The sequence below is a fragment of the Astatotilapia calliptera genome, chromosome 8 (assembly GCF_900246225.1).
Source record: "Astatotilapia calliptera chromosome 8, fAstCal1.2, whole genome shotgun sequence".
NCBI classification, from domain to species: Eukaryota; Metazoa; Chordata; class Actinopteri; order Cichliformes; family Cichlidae; genus Astatotilapia; species Astatotilapia calliptera.
Genome location: NC_039309.1, coordinates 10,928,108 through 10,933,669, shown reverse-complemented (window position 1 = coordinate 10,933,669; position 5,562 = coordinate 10,928,108). Strand labels below are relative to the sequence as shown.

General features: G+C 37.0%; 1 pseudogene; it reads left to right on the top strand.

Moving 5' to 3' along the window:
• Positions 1-581: 581 nt before the first annotated feature.
• LOC113028384 (disintegrin and metalloproteinase domain-containing protein 9-like) lies at positions 582-4,241 on the top strand (annotated as a pseudogene).
• The last annotated feature ends 1,321 nt before the right edge of the window (positions 4,242-5,562 follow it).

Sequence of the window (5,562 nt, the reverse complement as noted above, 5' to 3'; positions counted from 1 at the left end):
TGTCTTAAAAGTCCACACATATAATTAAAATTAAATAGGTGCACCAATGCATACCTGTTGTATGAAAAATATTTTAAATTGCTGTTATTTTCCGCCTAAATTTATCATACCTGTTTTTCCCGTCAAAGGAGGTTCCTTATTACAAGCAAACAAAAAACAGGTAGACCTACTTTGGTTTGCCTCGAATTAAGCATAAAAGACACTCAGTAGACTCAACAGGCACGAGACCTGGATACATCACATTTGAGATGGGCTAAATGTTGTGTTGTTTGTCTGCTGAACTTTTTCTTTTGTACACTCATAACGACAATTGCTACATATTGTTGTTCATTTGTATTTTCATTATTACTCTGACTAAGAGCTTTGTTTGCTCTATAGTGTATACTTAATTCTTTCTCATTTAAAAGGATTGGATCGCAGAAATCTGATTGTGTTTTGAGTGTTGGCATTTAAAAGACCTTTTACTGATAAGTGATAATGAGATTATAAGTGAGTACTTCTCAGTATTTATAGTATCTTACTGAATTTACCTTCCAGATGTTTTCCATGGGGTTTCCAAGTATTCCATTGTAAATCCTCAGATGATTCACAGATGGTCTAGGAGCATTAACAGTCCACGACATTCAAAAGAGGTGGGTACCTGATACCTGACCTAATCATCTTTTCAGCAGATGGTCTAATATGGAACATTTAACATTTTTTGTATACATTTAGAAATATGGAGATGAGACCTTGTCATATGCAGTCACTATAGACAATAAAAAGCATGTCCTTCATCTGAAAAAGAACAGGTATGTGCAGCATTAGGCCACACAGATATTAATGTAAGTTCCTTTTTTGTGCTTTAGAATAATTTTTTTTTTCTCTTTCATTCAGAGACTTCTTACACTCAAATTTTGTTCAGTATTTGCGTGATGCCACCGGTAACTACGACACATCATATCCAGCAAATCAAGTAAGTTTAAGCTCAAACTCATTTGTAAGGCTGGATCTGAAGACTAGTTCTAAAACCTGTTTTTTTCTTTGCATTTCCCAGGTGCATTGCTATTACCACGGAGAAGTGGAAGGATATAAGAATTCACTTGTAGCAGTTAGCACATGCTCTGGTCTCAGGTATAAACAACTCTACTTCATCTGGAGTCAGGCTAGTTTTGTACTCCTTCTCCTGATAACTGGAAGTAGCTTTCTAGTTCCTCCTTCAGTGTTAGGATCCCTGCGTTTTGGTCCCAGTTTTTTTGCGTTTTTTGTTGTTTTCCCATTTCCTGTTTTTATTTATTTATTAACAATCTATAGTTTTGTTTCTTATCTAGTTCTGTTCTGTTTTGCTTATATTGTATCCCTGTCTGTCCCTACAGTTGTGCCCCATGTCTTCCGTTCTAGTCTCGGCTTTTTCCCCCTCTTTCTGTCCAGCCTCTGTGTCCTGTCTTCAAAGTGTGTGTGCTCTCATTGTTTGTTCACATTTTCCCTATGTTACTGTAAATTGGAATGTCTGTGGTTTGGTTCCTGTCTTATTTTGACAGTCCCTCACGTTGCATGTTTTATGTTCTGCTTTGCTTCCTGATATGTGCTGGCCATTCAATGTACAGCAGCCCTGCTGAGATAATACATAGGCTACATACCACTGGATATGTAAGAATGTATCAATTTATATATATGTATGTATGTATGTATGTATATATATATATATATATATACATATATATACATATATATACATATTGCTTACAGAGACATATATACACAGACATATATACATTTTGGCATAATTGTTATTAAAATGTCACAATTTAAATATACTGGTGGGGTTTTTTTTACAGTTCAGCGACAACAATTTGGCTTTTGTCTCCACTGTGGTGGCCCATGAGATGGGCCATAACCTGGGCATGAATCACGACACTGTGAACTGTCTCTGTAATGGAACAAGTTGCATCATGTCAGGAAGTGCTAGGTAAGACATTTTCCACAAATAAAAAAGTGTGATTTATTGTGTTTTCTACATGCTTAATTTTTCAGCATTTATTATTCCTTCAAGTGGAATCATATGAATTATTATTATGCAATTATGTAATTGGATATGAGGCATATCCAATTGCATATTTCTATTAATGGATTATCCCATTACTTTGTAGTGGTGCCACCAGTTTTAGCCAGTGCAGTGCATCAGACTTTGAAACACTGATTTCAAGAGGAGGAGGCGTGTGTCTGACAAATCAGCCCACTGCATCATATGTGACTGAATGTGGCAATGGCCTACTGGAGAATGGGGAGCAGTGTGACTGTGGCAGACCAGAGGTACTACTTTAAGATACGGTCACACACACTGGAAAAAATACCTAATGTTATCATTTGTATTCTTGGTGCAGTGCAAAATCTAAAATGTTACGCATTTTATTAACTAGGGTGCACATAAACATCTGCGTCATGACATATCTTTTTGTCTGTGTAAGTAAGAATAATTATTTCCATCTATTATATACAGGAATGCAAGAATGAGTGCTGTGATGCTGCCACATGTAACTTTACTCGTGGGTCCATGTGTGCTCATGGAGCATGTTGTGACAACTGTCAGGTCTGAAATGTGTTGGACTTTGCTTCTGTGTTGCAATTTTTCATTTCTTGTGCATTCCAAAAACATAAAAGTAGGTTTGATTTGAGTTTTGGGTTTTTTTTCGTTTTTTCTTTTTTTTAAGATCATGGCTTTGGGAAAACCATGCAGATAGTCTGCTAACACCTGTGATCTTCCTGAATATTGTGATGGCACAAATGAATTTTGTCCAAATGACTTCTATCTCATGGATGGCCTACCCTGTGAAAACAATACTGCGTACTGCTATGAAGGACGCTGCCAGACATACGATTATCAGTGCAGACATCAGTTCGCACCAGGTAGATCCAGTAATAATTTATTACTTTTTTATGCTTTTAGTTTTCAGTAATGTGGTTACGATCACTAGGCAAGATAAGAATTCTCAGATTTGTCTTGTTTTTATCTGGATATTATTTCTCTTTTTGGCAGATAATGCAATAAAAGCAGCAGATATTTGTTTCCAAGATGCAAATATGCAGGGAGATCGGTTTGGTAGCTGTGGAATCAACAGCAATGGAAACTACATCAAATGTACTTTAGCGTAAGTACTGTCTTTTAATGATTAGACATCATTAATTTAACATGTTGTGAATTTAAGTAGTTTGCTCTCTCTGTACCTCCATTGGTTCTCCCTTGGGTATCCTGCTTATTTCCCACAGCTCAATTAGGTTAACTGTTGATTCTAAATTGGGTCTAGATGTGCATGTGAGCATGAGCTAATGTCTGTCTCAATGTGATAAACTGGCACCTTGTCTAGGTGTACAGTGCCAACTAATGAAGTTCACTGTTCGTAAATATTACATGATTACTTTTAGCTACCTGAATCATTTATTGTGAACCCACATCAGCGCTTGCTGAAACTTTTTGTGGCAAGATTAAAATTTTCAAATAAGCTATACTTTCCGTCCAAGTGAGATAATGCGAAAACTTTTAATAAAAGTGCAATTACAAAGAGCCTTTGATTAGAATAAAGAAAATAATGGCATCTTTGGCATACCATTTAAAGGTTTGTTGATTGTTTCTTTGACTTCCTGATGCAGAAATGCCATGTGTGGAAAGGAGCAGTGCGCCAATGTGGATGTGTATAACCCTCCTCCTGGTGTCACAGTCAGTATCAAAATAGTTGCTGGGAAGACTTGTGTTAATGCAGACTTCAACCTTGGTACCGATGTGGTATATCCAGCCTATGTTAACCCTGGCAGCCCTTGTGGTAAAGGAAAGGTGAGCAGACTCTCGTTGCTAATGACAACAGAAAGAAATGTAACAAGTAATGCAAATGTGATTTCACTTTTTCTATGACAATAGTGTTTCTATAAGAAGGAAAATCTTCTAATGACTCATTTTAACTGCAGCAGTAAGTAATTTTTTTTCAGGCCTGTCTGGACTTTCAGTGTGTGAAGGCCTCAGCTCTCCTGCCCAACCTGGACTGTGATGCAAATACCACCTGCAATAGCCAAGGGGTAAAACTGCATTTTCTTTTTTCATACAGACACTTAGGACATGTCAGACTTTCTCTTTTTAATGTTTATTTCAGGTATGTAATGATCAAGGGCACTGCCACTGTGAAGATGGCTGGGCCCCACCTAATTGTGACAAGTCAGGGCACGGTGGCAGCATAGACAGTGGTCCTGCTCAGGTAGGTGGACTTGAATAGACCTATGATCATCAATGCTGAGTTGGGCTAACAAAGTCCTTTGAATTCATCATTAGAGACACAGTATTTCAAATTACTGTTGAATAAATTGTTCTGTTCCTCCACTGACATGGTTGTGGTAACTTATTCTGATCTAGGCAATTTGGTGAAACTGTTTTGTGTAAATTTCCCAGTTTATGATGTGTGATCATCCATGTTCTATCTAACAGTTGATGCCTGCACAGATAAAAAGCTAAAACTTTATCTGGTTTAAATTTGGTCACAACAAGTGAACTATTTGTGCACCTCTTAATAGCCTCTGGCACTGATACTATTACTTGTTACTATTTATTAAAAGTCACTGATTTTTGGTAATCTGATTTAAAAACATGACAAAACAAAAAGTTATTGATATACGTTGCTAATCCATTAAGTAATAAGACTTTCTCTACCACAGACTGCTCTTTCAGGAACAGCCTCCTGGTCTTCTTCCTGTTGGTGGTTCATCCTCTGGTCTTTCTCATTCTGGTGTCGCTCTACATTTTGAGACACACTGTAAATATCTTAATCATCTCGACAGAGAAAGGAAACACTGCCTTTTTTGTTGTTATTTAAGGAAGAAATGATGCTTTTGCTTAAAATGTAATCAGTGCAGGGGCAAGGGAAGTTGACTAAATTAAAATTAAACTCATATTTTTAATGTATCTTTCAATAATATCTTTATGTTCACTGATTTCACATCTACCTTAAAGGGAGATACACAAGCTGATCTGCCTAACTGGTTTCACTTGAATTAAATGTCAGTGTTTGGTATGGAGAACTGGAATGTTGGAATGCAGAAAAACTATCAGTTCCGGTTCATGTTCTCCTTTGTATTTTTTTTTTTTCTCATTAATACCTGTTCAGGAAAGCCATGTATGAGCCAAAGGTTCAGTTTGGAAGAATAGAGGAGAAGGGATGTGTGGTTCAGTTTTGTCATGAAACCGTCAGCAGGGGTCACTATTTTAAAAGCTTTTGTAGACAAATAACACAGGTCAGTGGATTGAGATCAATGATAGAAACGGTTAATAGCTCTGACACAAACAAACTGAACAATCACTTTAATTTTTCTCAATACTTTGAAACATTGACTTCTAATTACTTATCCGTCTTCTAAACCTTAAGCATACTTCTCTGCACTGAGAGACTCCAAAGTCAAGGCAGAGAGACATTTCACTGGATCAATCAGACCCTTTGCTCCTTATTGTCACCTTTGCCCTGCCTTGCACCCATTTAGCATCATAGTGCGAGCCATTTTATTTGCTGAAATCCAAATAAACCTACCTGAGACTGGAGAATTGAG